At 44.9% G+C, this 18,300-nt stretch overlaps 1 long non-coding RNA gene across 4 annotated transcripts in view; it reads left to right on the top strand.

Annotated features, from left to right (window-relative positions):
- Positions 1-18,300, top strand: part of LOC104649915 (uncharacterized) — a 128,343-nt gene that overhangs the window by 78,381 nt on the left and 31,662 nt on the right. For all 4 annotated transcript variants that reach the window (XR_012515017.1, XR_012515019.1, XR_012515018.1 and 1 more), the window contains 2 exons: positions 10,503-10,613; positions 13,603-14,013. This is a non-coding gene — a long non-coding RNA (uncharacterized LOC104649915). The remainder of the gene's footprint in view (positions 1-10,502; positions 10,614-13,602; positions 14,014-18,300) is intronic.

Raw genomic sequence — 18,300 nt, 5'->3', positions numbered from 1 at the left:
AACTGTTTTAAATATAGTATGGTCTTAAGTGTACAGTGTTTCTAAATTCCACAGTAGCCTACAGTAATGTCCTAAGCCCTCACGTTCACTCACCACTCACTCACTGACTCACCCAGAACAACTTCCGGTCCTGCAAGCTCCATTGATGGTAAGTGTCCTATATAGGTGTAGCATTTTTAATCTTTTATGCCATATTTTTACATTTTTTTCTATGTTTAGATACACAAATGCTTACCGTCGTGTTACGTTTGTCTACAGTATGCTATTCAGGGTTGTAGTCCACAAGTGCTCGACTGTACCATACATATGCTCGACAACCATAGCCTAGTTGTGTCATAGGCTACACCACCTAGGATTGTACAAGTACATTCTGTGATGATTGCAGGACGAAATCGCCTAAGGACACACTTCTCCGAATGTATCCTCATCATTAAGTGACACATGACTGTTTCTATTTTTGTCCCAAATTCTTTCCTTTTGTTTTTACTCTTTTCTGTTATTAAATATTTATCAAGAACACGAGTATTTATTCATTTACTCATTCTTTTCAACTGTTTATTTAACAAGTAACTATTCAACTGTACTATATTGTGGCTTCTCTTTTCTCTCTTCTGAAGTCTACCAGCAGCATGCTGAGGCCCTAGTGGGTGCATCTCCAGGAGGATGCTGCAGGGTTTCTAAAACATTGTGCTAAGTACTGAGGATACAGTGGTGAAAATGGTCAAAACATCTTATGATTCCTGTCCTCATGTGGCTTCTTAATGATTCTATGTACTGGCAGGTCCATAAAGCCTCAAGTATCAGCCGTGCTTACAATCTCTCTCTAGGAAAAGGGGTCCCATGCAGTCCTTTTTCCAGGAAGTAGTTATACCTTCTCAACCGCATGCATACCATGAAGCCCGCTCAGCTTCCCTAGTGACAACTGATTGCACCAGGGACCAGTGCCTGAGCCTGAGCTGCCCAGCAAGGACCGTGTCCTAGCAGGAGGGTAGCCAACTGAATGGCTATGGGAGGAATGAGAGCAGAGGCTCCATCCATCTGGTCTCTGAAATGATGAGAAGGCATTGTTCAACTCCTCCACCAGGCCTGAGATATGTTCCAATGTACAAAATGCTGGGAGCTGGAGAGAGTGATCCACTATTGAGGCAGTACTGGGTATTTTGCCACTTCTCCAGCCACAAAATCCTGTTACCCTGTGGTTCTCAACTTTTTTGGGTTTGTGGCCATGGCACAGAAGGTGGGCTATATACTAGAAGTGTGTGTTTCTCCTTTCATACTATAGAGTTTTGGCTGCTCAGCTAGGGACAGCATTCCTACCACTTCATGCCTCTAGGTAGGAATATGTACTAGTCACCAACAGAATGGGACTGGAAGTGATATGTGTCACTTGCAGGACAAGGCAGCAAAGAGGTGACTTTTCCATATTCTTTCTCTCCACCTGCCAGGACTTCAAGGCTCTAAGGATGGAAGAGCTATAGTTGGAAAGAGCCTGGGTACCTGAATCACTGTATGGAGGAAAATCACTTGTTGAGCAGGAACATCCTCATTGGACTAGTTATGTGGTTAAGAAAGAACCCTGGAATTGGGGTGTTTATTTGTAACAGCACAACCTTAACAAAATGCTGGTATTTTAAGCAGTACATTTGAAAGGATTAATTTGCATGTATAGTAATTACACTGTCATCCTGTTGACACCTCAGCATAGTGTCATTGTTTGAATAGAACTATTTACTGCCCTGGTCACTCTCTTAGATACTCATAAAGCCAAGTTCTCACAGGTCTTAGCAAATGCATAGTCTTGTTTCTTGGTGTGTATCAAGCTGTGGCCTGTACCACATGGAAACCTGTGAAAACCCAGCTCAGCATTCCTGTCTGCCTAGACACCATGTCAACAGCATGAGTCATAATTGTATAAACTTTGCCTACCAATTGCAGTGCCTTGGGAAGGAGTTACAGCCCTTCTTCTTGCCTCCTCGGTTGAGAATCACTGATTTACAGTGATCTGGTCAAGACTTTTTGTTGGCAATCTAAAAAAGAAGACAAACCAGCCCATGTATGGCTGTATTAGTAGCCCCTAAATAGGGAAATACTATAATTTGTTAAACATTTCCCATATTTTTCAAACATTTAGGTCGTTTCTAATTTTGTACTGTCAAAACTAACTGTATATCAAAGACTATTTTTGAATAAATATTTCTGCCCACATGTTTGTTTCCTTAGGCTATATTTCTATCAGGAGCTATTTTTTTTTTCATTTATTCATGTGGATTTTAAGGGACTAGTAGGAATAAGCCCCATTCTGTAGGGGCAGACAGGAGGGAAAGGCATGTGTCGGATGGAATTGTGTGAGATAGTGTGTCTGTGCCAGGAACTGCCTGCAGATCTGCATGAGGAGAGTGCAGCGTCCTTTAGAGCCTTGAATGGGGATGCGTCTTGAAAGGAGGTGCCTTTCCTGGGTGCCTTAGATATTCTGCTAGGGAATTTCCTATTTCCTCTGGTAATAGAAGCCACTGAAGAATGTGAAAAAGGCATTATTAACTGCATGGCTCTGGACAATTCATTTCACCAGTATGAACCTGGGTCTCCGCCTATCTTCTGGAGTGAAGGAAAAGACTGAATCATCTGGTGAACATGAAGGTGTCCAGCTCAGCAAGCAGCAGCTTCTGGAGGGCAGATCCCCACCTCCTCTGTGTGATCTCCCACTCTGTGGAGGGGCCATTTTAAGGAAGCCAAGCAGGGCTCTTCTGTCGCCCAGCGTTTCTAGTGTGTGTGATTTGTGAACGCCTTTGAGCAGACCTCTATTTAGGGGACTGGGAGGACTCCACCGGGTCGGTGCTTGCTGGGCTGACATACCTCTTAGAGCTGCAGAAGCTGAAGGACTGCAGCTTTTTTATTTTTATTTTTAGACATAGGAGAGCTCTTAGACTAGGGTTGAAAACCACCTGTCTTCTATAGGTGAGCTGCAAATTCTAACACTTAGAATCTATCCAATGTTTACTGAGTACCTACTAATTCCCTGCACGTTATGGGTCCAGGAGATATGTCAATGACTGAGGCAGACAAATTTCTGCACTCACAGACCTTACATTATAGTGAAAAATGATGCAGGCAAGCCCCAGAGTGGAGCTTAGCCCACTGGGTTCTTGGCTTTTCCCAGAAAATTCAAGGGCAAGCCAAAGGTAGAAGAAAACAGCTTTAGCGAAGAGGCGGTGTTATAGCTCCATGACTGTTCCTGCAGAGAAGGGCTACCCCGTAGGCAGAGAGCAGTAGCTCAGGGTAGTTTTGCAGTCATATTTATATAGCCCATTTTTAATTGCATACAGATTAAGGGGTGGTTTATGCAGAAATTTCTAGGGCAAGCAGTGGTAACTTTTGGGTCATTGGGTCATTGCCATGGAAAGGAGTGATAACTGTCTGGGTGTTGCCCTGGCAATGGCAAATGGACATGGCACACTAATGGGCATATCTGATTAAAAGTTGCTTTTGCCCAAGCCTTGTTTTAGCTAGTCCTCCATCTGGTCTGGTGTCTGAGCTCCGCCTCTGGTGTCAGGTCCCACCTCCTACCTCAGGAAGGCAAATAAAATAGAAACAGGGGGGAAAATGAAACTAATACAAAAATTTGATAAGTTTGTAATGAGTGCCATCATGGGAAATCAAGAATCTGAGTAAGAGAATTGAAGGGACCCATTTTAGGAAGGAAATCGGGAAAGGCTGTTCTGAGAAGGGAATACTTAAACCCAGATTTAGAGGAAGAAGATAAACTATGGTTGCAAATAAAGGAGGGGTGGGAGGAAATATTCCAAGATGAGGGAAGAGCCCATGTAAAGACCCAGAGATGGGGAGAAGCTGGGTCTGATCGAGGAATTGAAAAACCACCAGTGTGTCTGAAGCAAGGCAGGTGTGGCGTGGGATGAGGATGACAGGCAGTACAACTAAGCTACAGGGATCTGGTCAACACTTTCTGTTGGCAATGGAAAAAATAAAACAACTATATAATATAGTGGTTAAAGTGCAGGTTCTGGAGTTTCAGACAGGCTTGGGAGCAAATTAAATTTTCTCTGCCACTCATTAGCTGTGTGATCTTGGACGTGTCCTTTCCCAAGGAGGAGGCAACTCACTCTGCACCTTCAGTGAAGTGATCAGGCGGAATGGAACACCAGCATGTCTGAATCCCAGTGTTTGGCACTGGGGGAGAATTCTGCAAGACATGACCTGCCCATCATGGGCTGTGGTCTGCCAGTCTGATAAGTTGCATTTCCCCTTTCTTTGTTGAAACTTGAGAGCCAGTGGTGTTCCAGGCAAAAATTCAGATGCTGTGTCAAAGGGAAACAGTTACTGAAGCCACAGATACTCTTTGTTCATCGACGATTCTAGAATCTGGCTGGGGAGGGCTCAGACCCACAGAAATTGGACTCTGGGACCCCAGTGACTCAAACCCCTTGTGAAGTGCTGGCTGCTTGGTATGAACGGATGCCTCAACAGTACTAGCAGCAGCTGGCTCTGGAGTTTCTGGGCAGTCCTGTTGGCTGGAAGCTGGGGAGGCTGCTGTTAGGCTGTCCGGAAAATATTTCAAATGGACAATTTTACTGGGAAAGGGTGTGTCCTTGCTTTGTAGCTAATGTTGTGGGTACCCTCTGGTGGCCACAGTGGGAGTAGCTCAGCAGTGGGGAGAAAGCAGTGCTTTCTCTTGAGTGACTCAGGCAGGAAGCCTTGGCTGGAAAGCAGAGGACTGAATGTGGGGCTGGAAAGATTACCCAGTTGGCTTGAGATGGAGGCTGTGATTTAGGTTGACACCCCCACCCCATTTTCTCTTGCTTTTGGTAGCATTTGTCTGGGCTCGAGCAGTGAGAAGAGCAATGCTCTGTGTACAAGATGTCAAAAAGAAAAAAAAAAAAAAAGATGAAAATAGAGATTTTAAGTTGAATTAGTGTCTGGTACCATAGGGAGCAAAACCTCAGTTTGGACATAGGATTCCGCCAGTTTTATTGGCTGACTTTTAAGTAAATTCATTCTAACAGTTTTGAGCACAGATATTCTGAAAGCCAAAGTGATTAGCTGTTGGAGAATGTACTGGCTGGTGATTAGTGGGCATCTGTGAGGTCTGTGTTGGTCATATGATATAAGAACACAAATGTATTCCAAGTCTTCTTATTTAAAATTAACACAATAATTCTATATTCTACAAAGTTCTGTCTCATATATTATCTGTTTCTTATGATCACCCCAAGAAATATTTTAGGTTGATTAGTAATGATGATAGTAATGATTTCTGGTGGTTTAATATATTATCTGTAATTCTGACAAAAGCTTTGTAAAATAGATACCCATCTGTTTTCAGATGTGGAAAGGAAGCTCAGAGAGGCTACATAACTTCTCTAAGGGCACTGATATAGCCCTATTGGAACCCAGATAACCTTAGTCTCAAAGCCTCCCCTCCTGCCACCAGTTTTATTGGTTGACTTTTAAGTAAATTCATTCTACTCTCCCTTACTCTTGGTAGAGCCACAGCAATGACAGCTGCTTGGGAACATAACCGCAATCTGGGCAGGAACACGAGAAGTGTTCACCACTAGCACTGCGGCGAGGTAGCGTGCGTGGCCAGTGCTGTACAGGAGACTTCGGAGCAGCAGGCTTCCTCTTCGCTGGATCCTTAAGAATAACTTCATGGGTGACATGGGATTTGAAGTGAACTTTGCAGGTTGGGTCAGATTTGATAGGCATTGACTGAACATGTGGGACAGGGCTGAGAGAAGAGCAGCGCTGGGAGAGGAGTAACAAGAGGGAAGATGCTGAGGGGAGTGTGCACAGGACACATTGGAGGAACAGCAAGAGTGGCTAGAAAGAGGGACTGGGTAAGGGATGAGGGCTAGATTATTGATGCTTTTGAATTCCAGGCTAAAAACTTAAATGGTAGACACAGTGAAATCACAGAGGGGAGGGACCACAGCCAGCTGTAGAGTAGGGAGCAGCTGTGATGAGAGAATCGGGTGGAGCTGGGAGAAAATGAGGGGCAGGAGATGAGGGAGGTCCACACTGGAATGATGGTGGTGAGGGTGGATGGGAAGGTATGCATTTGAGAGAAAGAACAGGAAGAATCTGCAGGCTGCTGTTGCTGAGCTCTCGGCCATAGGGAGAGGAAGGGGCAGAACTGCCTAGAAGTTTCCAGACCTGCACACCTTGTACTCTGGTGCCTGCCAAATGCAGGGAGGTGCACTGGTTTGGGAAGGAGGGTGCTGACTGAGCTGCTGAGCTGCTTTTGGGGTTTCTTAGGTAAAAACAACCTGCTTTGTCATTAGTCTTCAATCGTTTGTCCCACCTCTGACATGGTGACCTGTAAGGAAGGGTATGTAGACACTGGTTCTCTGTTGTCAGTTCATAGATAACTGTTTCCTGGGGAACACTCTATGGCTTCTTGCACAGCTCACAGTCAGGCTGGAAGTCTGGTGGGATACCTGGCAACAGCGTAGTCTTCCCCAGCCAGGCTCAGCCATCTAGTGGTGACGGCGTTAGACTGGGAGTCTGTCATTTGGCTGTAGTTGCTGGGCTTTTGAAAGTACAGGGAATTCCCCTATTCTCCCTTGTCCCCTAGCACACTATTTCCTCTATCATTAGTATTGTGTATTAGTGTGATACATGTTTACAATTGATTAATCAATATTGATACATTATTAACTAAACTCCATAGTTTGCATTAGGGTGCATTCTTTGAGTTTTATAGTTATATGAGTTTTGACAATTACCATGTCATGAATCCCCAGTACAGTATCACACAGAATAGTTTCACTGCTGAAAACCTCCTTGTGTTCAACCAATTCATCCCTCCTGCACGCTTGGCAATCACTGATCATTTCACTATCTCTACCATTTTGACTTTCCTGGAATGTCCTAGTGTTGGAATGATACAGTGTGTAGAGTCTTTAGACTAGTTTCTTCCTAGCATTCTGTATTTAAAGTTCCTCCATGTCTTCTCATGGCCTGATAGCTCATTTCATTTATCACGGAATCATATTCTCTTGTACAGATATACCACAGTTCGTTTAGCCATTCGCTTAGTGAGGGACATTTTGGTTACTTCCAGTTTTTGACAAGTTATAAGTAAAACTGTTGTAAATACTTGGATGCAAGTTTTTGAGTGAACATATTTTAACATTACTTTGGTAAATATCTAAAACTGCTATTTGCTGGATTATATGGGAAGACTGTTTAGCTTCGTAAAAAAGCCTGCCAAACTGTTTTCCAAAGTGACTAGCGTTTTGCATTTCCACTAGTAGTAAGTGTCCCCATTGCTCTGCATCTTTGACAGCCTGTGGTATTGTCACTTGTTTGGATTTGAGCCTTCCTGTTAGGTGTGTATTATCGTATAGTGGTATCTCATTGTTTTAATATGCAGTTTCCTAGTGACACATGACTTTGAGCATCTGTTTCACATGCTTAGTTGCCATCCATATATCTTTTCTGGTGAAGTATCCAGATCTTCTGCCCATTTTTTTTTTTTTTGAGACGGAGTTTCGCTCTTGTTACCCAGGCTGGAGTGCAATGGTGCAATCACGGCTCACCGCAACCTCCGCCTCCTGGGTTCAGGCAATTCTCCTGCCTCAGCCTCCTGAGTAGCTGGGGTTATAGGCAAGTGCCACCATGCACAGCTAATTTTTTGTATTTTTAGTAGAGACGGGGTTTCACCAGGTTGACCAGGATGGTCTCGATCTCTTGACCTCGTGATCCACCCACTTCAGCCTCCCAAAGTGCTGGGATTACAGGCTTGAGCCACCGCGCCCGGCCTTTCTTCTGCCCATTTTTAAATTCAGTTGTTTGTTTGCTTTTTTTTTTTTTTTTTGAGACGGAGTTTCTCTCTTGTTACCCAGGCTGGAGTGCAATGGCGCGATCTCGGCTCACCGCAACTTCCGCCTCCTAGGTTCAGGCAATTCTCCTGCCTCGGTCTCCTGAGTAGCTGGGATTACAGGCACACGCCACCATGCCCAGCTAATTTTCTGTATTTTCAGTAGAGATGGGGTTTCACCATGTTGACCAGGATGGTCTCGATCTCTTGACCTCGTGATCTACCCACCTCGGCCTCCCAAAGTGCTGGGATTACAGGCGTGAGCTACTGCGCCTGGCCCAGCTGTTTGGTTTTTTATTATTGAGTTTTGAGAGTCCTTTATAGCCAGGCACGGTGGCGCGTGCCTGTAGTCCCAGCTACTTGGGAGGCTGAGGTGGGAGGGTCGCTTGAGCCCAGGAGTTCTGGGCTGTAGTGCGCTATGCCCATCCGGTGTCCGCACTAAGTTCGGCATCAATATGGTGACCTCCCGGGAGTGGGGGACCACCAGGTTGCCTAAGAAGTGGTGAACTGGCCCAGGTCAGAAACGGAGCAGGTCAAAACTCCTGTGCAGATCAGTGGTGGGATCACACCTGTGAATAGCCACTGCACTCCAGCCTGGGCAACTTAGAGAGACCCCAGTCTCTTAAAAAAACAAACAAACAAACAAACAAAAAAACGGTAAAATAAGAGTCCTTTATATATTTTGGACACCAGTCTTTCATCAGATCTGTATTTTGCCAATATTTTTTTCCCAGTCTGTCACTTGTTTATTCATTTCCTTAACAATATCTTTCACAGAGAAGACGTTTTTAATTTTAATGAAGTTCAAGTTTTCAATTTTTTCTTTCCTGGATTGTGCTTTTGGCATTGTATCTGAGAAGTCATCACCAATCCCGGAGTCACCCAGATTTTCCCTTATGTGATCATCCAGGAGTCTTACAATTTTGCACCTCACATTCAGGTGTAAGATCCGTTTTGTGGAAGGTGTAAAATCTGTGCCTAGATTTATTTATTTTTCACATGTGGATGTCTAGTCATTCTAGCATCATTTGTTGAAAAGACTGTCCTTTTTCTGTTAAATTGCTTTGTGCCTTTCTCAAAGATCTGTTGAGTATCTGTGTAGGTGTATTCCCGAGCTCTGTATGCTTTTCTAGTGACCTATTTGTCTGTTTTTTCTTTCTTCACCAATTTCCACACTGTTTGGTTACTGTAGCTCTATAATTAGTACCGAAGTGGGCAGTGTCAGTTCTCTGGGGATTTTTCTGATCTTTACTATGAGAACTTGGTTGGGCTCCTGGTGGTAAAAATTAGAAAAGTGTGAGATCCCCACTAAATCTGGGCCCCAAGGAGTTTTGAAGGCTCAAGCCAGGCCACCCTCAGCTTCTAGTAATCTGTCAGTACCATGTAAATGCTCCTCCCAGTTGCTGGCTTCAGCAGCTTCTGTTCCCTGTATTTGCCTGTCTGTCTTGTTTTCAGCATGGCAGTTTGCCCTGTGACCTCTCCTCTAGTCCCTCTAATAAGGGTTGAAAATTTTCAGTTTTTTCAGCTTTTTTCTTGTTGTGAGGACAAGTGGTGACCTCCTAGCTCCTTACAAATTGGAGTAGAAACCAGGAGTTTCATTTAACAAGTTACTTGTAATAAAAGTCACTAATTGCAAATGTAGAATTGAATAATTTAGGTAGATATATAGAATTTTGCAGCCATCACCTCAGTCCCCTCTTAGAATACATTTCTTCGCTCCCCAGATTCCCCAGAGCCTCTTTGCAGTCATTTTCCAATCCCTGGTCACCACGACGGAGCCTGAACAAAATAAACATTTGGAAAACAGACAACATTCCATTTCAGCTTTTATTAGATTGGAATTTTATACAATGGACCGTTGTCTTGCTCTTGTGGCAACTAGAGGAGATACTTTATTCTAAGGACTTTCTCTGGGGGATCTTAGTAGTCGTCCCGTTTATTGCTCTCCTTGAATTGGTTCATCTTTGCTGGTGTCAGACAGTTGCTATCAAGTCTTGTCAGGTGAGCATGAGTGAAAGACCTAAAAGAAAATCTATTAAAAATGTAGATGATGAATTTGCAGATACGGTTATGCCGAGTTAAGTTTTTTTTTTTTTTTTTTTTGAGCCAGAGTTTTGCTCTTATTGCTCAAGCTGGAGGGCAATGGTGTGACCTTGGCTTGTTGCAACCTCTGCCTCTCAGATTCAAGCAATTCTCCTGCCTCAGCCTCCCGAGTAGCTGGGATTACAGGCATGCACCACCACACCAAGCTAATTTTGTATTTTTAGTAGAGATGGGGTTTCTCCATGTTGGTCAGGCTGGTCTTGAACTCCCGACCTCAGGTGATCTGCCCACCTTGGCCTCCCACAGCGTTGGGATTGCAGGCATGAGCCACCATGCTGGAGTGCTATGTGCAATGTCAGCTCACTGCAACTTCTACCTCTAGGGTTCAATTGATTCTTGTGCCTCAGCCTTTCAAGTTGCTGGGATTTCAGGCATGCATCATCATGCCTGGCTAATTTTGTATTTTTAGTAGAGACAGAGTTTCTCCATGTTGGTCAAGCTGGTCTCGAACTCCCAACTTCAGGTGATCTATCCACCTTAGCATCCCGAAGTGCTGGGATTACATTCATGAGCTATCACACCTGGCTGGGAGTTAAGTATTTTACCATCTTTTTTCTTTCAGAAATTGGGTTAGTAACATTGAAGAGACACTTCTCACCTGCCTGAAATGCCCTTCATTATCTTCTTCCAGTTGCATGGGCTCTGGAACGGCCCTTGCAGTGCTCCCATAAAGGTAAGCATAACATTTTACTGTAGTTCTTTGCTTTTTTTTCTTTTTTGTGCCTATAGGGATAAGCATACACGTGTGTGAAAATATAAAAAAGAGTACAGATAGGCACCTGTAACTAGTTTTCTGTTGCTACCTATTAACACATTATAACAAGTTAGTGGTTTGAAACCACAGAAATCAGGAATGATTGGGTTCTCTGATCAGGGTCTTAGGAGGCTGAAATCCAGTTATGTGCTGCCTGTGTTTTTCATCTAGAGCTCAGGCTACTCTTCCAAGTTCACTACAGATGTATTGGCAGAATCCATCTTCTTGTGGACGGAGGACTGACATCCTTTTGCAGTCCCCCTGGCTCTCAGCCAGGAGAAACCCTGACTCGAGAGGCCACCTGAATTCTTTCTCACTTTCCCCATCTTCCAACCAGCAACAGCTCATGGAATTCTTCTCCAGCTCCCATACTCTCTCTGACTTTGTCTTCTCCTACCCATTAGAGAAATCTGTGACACTTAGGGAGTGATGTGATTAGATCTGGCCCACTCCGGAAAGCTCAGCCTTTGAATTAGTCTGTTCTTGCAATGTTATAATGACCTGAGGCTGGGTGATTTATAAAGAAAAGAGATTTAATTAGGTCATGATTCTGTGGGCTGGCAGGAGAGAGAGAGAGAGAGAGAGAGAGAGAGAGAGAGAGAGAGAGAGAGAGAGAGAGAAAGAGAGAAAGAGGAAGTGCTACATAGTTTTAAAGAGCCAGTTCTCATGGAAACTCTTGCTAAGCCATTAGAAACCATCCCCATGATCCAATAACCTCCTGCCAGGTCCCACCTCTAACACTCAGGATTATAATTCAACATAAGATTTGGGTGGGGACACAGAGCCAAACCATATCACTCTTTGCAGTCCTATGACTTCCATGTAACAACGTAATTACAGGAATGTCTCATCAGCTTAACAGGTTTCAGAGATAAGGGTACAGCATGTTTGGAGACCATTTTAGAAATTCCACCTATCACAGTTCAACTTCTGGTCCCCAGACATTCACGTTCCTCTCAGACACAAAATACATTCACCCTCTCACCTAAGGTTTCCAAGTTTCATGTCATTAATGCATTAGTTCAAAGTGAAAAATGTCATGTAGTTTTAATCTGATCAAAAGTTTAAAATCTCATTTAAATCATCTACACCAAGTGTGAATGAAGCTGCTGAGGGTGTCCGTTAAGTACAGATTACTTTTTTTTTTTTTTTTTTGAGATGGAGTTTCGCTCTTGTTACCCAGGCTGGAGTGCAATGGCACGATCTCGGCTTACCGCAACCTCCGCCTCCTGGGTTCAGGCAATTCTCCTGCCTCAGCCTCCTGAGTAACTGGGATTACAGGCACGTGCCACCATGCCCAGCTAATTTTTTGCATTTTTAGTAGAGACGGGGTTTCACCATGTTGACCAGGATGGTCTTGATCTCTCGACCTCGTGATCCACCCGCCTCGGCCTCCCAAAGTGCTGGGATTACAAGCTTGAGCCACCGTGCCCGGCCCAGATTACTTTTATTTGAGCGTGAGTCTTGGTCTGTCACCCATGCTGGAGTGAAGGGGTGTGATCTTGGCTTACTGCAACTTCTGCCTCTGGGGTTCAAGTGATTCTCCTGCCTCAGCCTCTCGAGTAGCTGGGATTACAGGCATGCACCACTGGATTCAGCTAATTGTTTTGTATTTTTAGTAGAGACATGGTTTTGCCCTGTTGGCCAGGCTAGTCTGAAGCTCCTGGCCTCAGGGGCTGTCCCCCTCCGCCTCCCAAAGTGCTAGAATTTCAGGCATGAGCCACCGTGCCCGGCCCAAGTACAGATCCCTGATAGAATTCCCTTACCCCTGTTGACCCGTGAAACTGAACAAACAGCTTATCTGTCCTCAGTGTGCAGTGGTGGGACAGTCACAGAATGACACTGCTAGTGATTCTTGTTCAAAAAGAGGGAAAGTGGAGGGAACAAAGTCACTGATCCAAAACCATTTTGACATGGGGCTCAGCAAAGTCCAGTAGGAATTTCTTGATTAGGCTCCACAGCCTGGAACTAACCCTCTGTGACAGGGGGCTTTGCCTTCGGGCTCTGCACTTTTTTCTATCATTATTGAAAACATTTTATTTTCCTTCTTCCCCCACTCTTTTGGTTCTTCCCCTTTCTCCTCGTGGCAGCATCCTCCACTTAATCCTTGTGGCATCATCCCAGCAGAATTGGTCAGATATTGCGTGTGTCACGGTCCTGACCGTCTCTACGAGGGGCTGTCCCTGTGAGCCCGTGCTCCTCTTCACTGAGCTGACCTCTGGCAGTCATGATTGCTCTCAGCTGCCCTGGCTGGCTTAGGAGAAAACCTAAGACTATGGAGTCCCAGAACCAGTCTCTGCCCTCTCGACCTCCAAGAGAGGAAGAAAATAACAGGGATCTTCTTGGAGAAATGACCCACGTGAGGGCCTGGACTCTCCAGCGGTTACAGCAGAAGAAAGTTTCTGAAGAAGAATGGAGGAGCTGAGAGCCCAGGCCGGGAAAGCAGGGTTGTGTGAAACACTGTTTAATCCTATGTGCTCCCTGCCCCAATCTAGCAGCCAGTGAATGACAGCTGACCGAGTATAAAGGCCAGGACTATAGAACTGATAAAGCTTTCTCCAAGGAAAGAGGATTTTACTGTTTTTGTTTTCACAGTGGAAACTGCTATTTTTCATCTAAAGTTTTCCAAATGGCAGCAGCGAGCTTTGGGAGGGCGAGTTACCTGCTCTGCACAGGGAGGCTGAGGCCAAGGCTTGTGTGGGATCTGCTGCCACCAAGTGGTGAGGGAGGGAGCCTGGGAGAGTCTCAGTCTTTCTGGCCTTCAGTTTCCTCATCTGTAAGGTTGGGACTTATTGTACCTCTCTGAGGTCCCTTCCCACTCTGTTTTCTTTGAGCCTCTGAGGAATTGAGATGCTTTTCAATACTGCCTGGGACCTTCAGCTGAGGCCTGACTCTGTGTCTCCTGCAGGAGCCTGAGCTGAGTCCACACGCTGGAATCCCAGAGCTGCGGGAACAGGTGGAAGAAAGAAAGTCAGCAGGTTTGGGGGATGAGAATAATCCACAAAGGACGAGCCATTGGTAAATGAAAACCAAAGAAGGGAGAATAAGGACAAACCAGGACAGAAGCCTCAGGGGAAATGGCAATGCTGTGATCATTCAAACCCTCAAGGAGCAGCGTGAGCTGAGCAGTGGGGACTGAGAGAAACTGACTCGACAGGAATCTCCTGCCTCTGGCCAGGGAGAGCCACAGGTTAGATCAGAGCTGGTTTATAGTGAGGGGCAGCAGCAACTCCAAGAGAGGGAGGATGTGACCGTGAGCCCCCGCCCCAGACCCAGGAGCCTCAACGTCGGTGCCGCCGTAGCAGTGGATGCTCTTCAGGTCAGTGTGGGTTAGAGGGAACGACCACGTTGGAGAAGGATTGGAGACGTCCATTCTCACATTAAACTGCTCTGCCCTAGGTCAGGTGCCAGAGTAAGTGTCCCTTGCTTGATTATGAAGCAGTGATACTTATAATATTCTTCTGCATGTTCAGTTGAGGGAAGTTTCCCATAAATATTTATTGAGTATTTAATTTTCTTTATACTGTGCTAAGCACTTGGCATTCAGGTTTTTAATATCTCTAAAGAAACTCAAGCCAGTGAGTGGAAGAACACAAACAGATCATTTCAACAAGATACAGTCTTTCTACCCAGAGGATGGGAGGGTGTGTCAAAGGACATTGCTCCTAATGATGGGGAAGCATAAGAGAACATTTTCAGGACAGACTAGTCTTCCCTCAAGCTCCCACAGAAGAGGCTCCCAGGCAGGGATGGTGTGGGGCAGGCACCTCTCTAGGGAAGGGGATTTGCAGCATCTGAGAGAAAGAGCATCCCTTACAAGACACTGGGGACAGAAATGTAGTGAAAGGGTTGGAGGTTTGTAATCCATTTTATTCAATCATGGATGAACACTGCTGAGAGGCCCCTCTGTGCTGGGCCCTTAGCTAAGAACCGTGACCACAGAAGTGAGTAAAATAGGATCCCCGCTTCCACAGAATTCTCAGTCTAGTGAATGGTGATTCATGAGAAGTATAGTGATGCTGGGTTCATAGGAAGTAGTGGCCCATGCCACATGAGATGACCTCAGTGGATGTCCTGGGCCAATGACCCTGGACTTCAGCCATATTTCAGCATCTCGAGGTACAGTACGCCAACACCTCAGCTCCAGGTTGAGTCGAAGCAGTTAACACAGCCAAGGTATTCAGAGGACAGTGATGACATCAATAGCTATAGACTGTTTCCAGCTGGGGAAGTAAAGAAGTAAATTTAATAAGCCTAAATTTGTCCTTGCCATAATGAGAAATCACTTTATCTTGATAATGAATTATATTCCGATAAATTAATTATAACTTGCCATAGTGAGAAATAACTTTATGCTGAGTAGAACAGACCCACAAGCCCTTGAGGACACATGCCTGAGGTCAAGGGTCTGGGCATGGCTTAAGTGAGTTCCCTGCTTCAGGGTCTCTTAGAAAGCTGCAGTCAAGATGTTGTCCAGGGCTGGGGTCTCATCTGAGGCTCAACTGGGAAAGAATTGCTCCCAAACTCACATGGTTGTTGGGTAGGATTCAGTTCCTTGAGGGCTGTTAGTCTGGGGACAGTCACTTCTAACTGGCTGTTGCTCAGAGGCACCCTCAGTTCCTTGCCTTGTCAGCCTCTCCAGGCTTGCTTCATTAAAATGTGCAAGCTGAGAAGGGAATAGAGACCCTGCTGTCAAGATGGAAGACAGTCCTATGTAACTAAATCGTGGAAGTGACATACCATCACTTTTGCTGTATTCTAATGGTTAGAAGCAAGTCATAGGTCCTGCTCATACTCAGGGGAGGAGATTGCACAAGAATGTGAATGTGAGAGTAGGGGATTACTGGGGCTGTCTTAGCATTTACTCACCACAAGGTGTATTGCAAGAATTTAAGAGCAAGTGTAGCTCTGAGAATGGGAACACTGACATCATAGGAACTGGAAGAAAGTTACAAAGATACCTTCCCACCCCTACATTCTACCTTGTTCTTTCTCATCACTTCACAATCCTTCAAAGGAGTAGACCACCTTGTACTGCCTTTACTTCCTAATCTGCCCTTTAAAAACCCTCCCTTCAAATGATTTTGATGCAGGTGGTTGACAGACCATATTTTGGGAAATTCTTCTCTGCTCATTTTCCCTGGGTAACCTCCAAACTCATGACTTTGGTCTATGTGCAGATGACATATAATTCTGTATCTTCAGCTCGACTCTCTCTTTCAATTCCCAGCTTCTCTGTTTAACCTCACATCTCCACCTGGCTATCCCATAGCTATGATTCTTACTGTTGCAAGTGATAGAAAATTCAAATTGTTTCAAGCAAAAGCAGGGATATACTGACTCATGCAGCTGCACAGTCAGGGGACAGATTTAGCTTTAGCACAGCGTAAGAATTACAACTGTATGTTAGCAATCTATTATTGTGTAACAAATTACCAAACATAATTACTCAACACAATTTCACTGTCTCACAGTTTCTGTGGGTCAAGGGTCTTAGCACAGTACTAAGGAGCTGGTTATCTTTAAAATTTCTTGGCTCTGTTTTTCCCATGTTGGCTCCACCTTCAGATCCTTTCCCTGTGGTCTTGAGATGGCTATTGGCATGTCTAAGGCTACAAACTCCCAGATTAGAATCCACTGAGAAAGAGGAATAAACAATTACCTTTTTCCTGGAATTCTCAGCAAAGGTACTGAAAGTCCCTTTATTTTGACCAGCTTAGATCACAATGACCACCCTAGGCCAACGGCTGTGTCCAAAGGAATGCAGGGCACTCATTGGCTTCGGTACAGGTGTGACCTTGAGTCTCAGAACTGGGGAAGAACTCTACCCAAACAAACTCAGAACAGCAAGAGATGGGGAGTGCAGAGCAGGGCTTGATTCAAGAAGGGAGGTGCATGCTGCAAAAACAAGGAGCAGGCACACACAAGGAACACATCTCAAAGACAACACGTTTTATTTGTTTATTTATTTAGAGGCAGAGTCTCATTGTGACACCCAGGCTGGAGTGCAATCTTGACTCACTGCAATCTCTGATTCTTGGGTTCAAGCAATTCTCCTGCCTCAGCCTCCCGAGTAGCTGGGATTACAGGCAAGTGCCACCACACCTGGCTAATTTTTGTATTTTTAGTAGAGATGGGGTTTCACCGTATTGCCCAGGCTGGTCTTGAACTTCTGACCTCAAGTGATCCTCCATCTTCGGCCTCCCAGAGTGCTGAGATTACAGACATGAGCCACCATGCCTGGCCAAATACAACATGTTTTAAACTGGACTCTACCCTCCATTTTGCTCCTAAAGCTTAACCCCCTTGCTTCATTCTTGATTTCAGTGAATTGCGTCGTCATCCACCCAATTGTCCTCCTAGGCTTCTCTTTCTCACCGCTGCATTCAGACAGTCATCATTTCTTATCTCTTATATACTCTTTCACTCCCCTCCCGCTTCTTTGCCTTCACATTCCTAACTGACCCACTTTACTATCTCCCCATTCTCTCTTAAAAAAAAATGTCGACTGGTGGCCACAGAACCACGAATGTCCAAGGCCTGTGGATAACTCTAACAGCCCACATACTGTTTGCCAACCCCACTGTGGGATTACGTGTTCACTAAGACTGGCTTTGTAATTTGTCCCAAACCTGTTTCTGTTTTTCTTGTAAGGTACAATTTATTTAAATATCCCACAAGCCAATAAAATATGGGTGTGAAAAGATAGTTTTTATCTTTATGAAAGTTAAAGTGAATTCTTTTCAAAGACTGGATGAGACAAATGTGCTGAAGATAATTACGGCTGCCGTTCGTGTAGCTGAGATGACCGTAAATGGCTGAGGCAGTGGCTCACCCTAAGCACTGCCCTTCATTTTGGAATGTCAGAGCCAAAAATGACCTCAGATGTGGCCTAATCTATCTCACTGAATTTATGAAGGAATAAACCATGATCTAGAGAGATTTTTGCTAATTAGTTAAAACTCACATAAATTCATAAGGAATCAGAAGCTTTCTGGAAACACATCACTTTTTCCTGGTGCTTTTTAGGAATAATTGCACATTGTGGAAACCTGCCCTTCTTTTTCTCTCTCTCCTCTAACCTGTCATCTTTAACCCTGGGTCAATCTTCTTACCTTCTTTCTGGGCTGTCTTCCCTGCTGTTTTATCAGAGGGCTTAGAAAATGAAAGCTAATGTTAGGCCAGGTGCGGTGGCTCACACCTGTAATCCCAGCACTTTGGGAGGCCGAGGTGGGTGGATCACCTGAGGTTGAGAGTTCGAGACCATCCTGACCAACATGGAGAAACCCCCATCTCTACTAAAATTACAAAATTAGCCGGGCATGGTAGTACATGCCTGTAATTCCACCTACTTGAGAGGGTGAGGCAGGAGAATCGTTTAAACCCAGGAGGCGGAGGTTGTGGTAAGCTGAGATCGCACCATTGCACTCCAGCCTGGGCAACAAGAGTGAAACTCTGTCTCAAAAACAAAACAAAAAAAACCCTAATGTTAACACTACCTTAAGCCAAGCCAAACAGAAAGACCTTGGCAACACCAGCTTCCTTTCTGTTCTACAAACATCCCAGATCCTTCTTGGCTTTGGAGGACCTTTGCCCTTCCCGTTGC

Source organism: Saimiri boliviensis, chromosome 19, assembly GCF_048565385.1.
Source record: "Saimiri boliviensis isolate mSaiBol1 chromosome 19, mSaiBol1.pri, whole genome shotgun sequence".
NCBI classification, from domain to species: Eukaryota; Metazoa; Chordata; class Mammalia; order Primates; family Cebidae; genus Saimiri; species Saimiri boliviensis.
The sequence above is the reverse complement of the archived record's forward strand: the minus strand, read 5'-3'. Positions and strand labels throughout refer to the sequence as shown.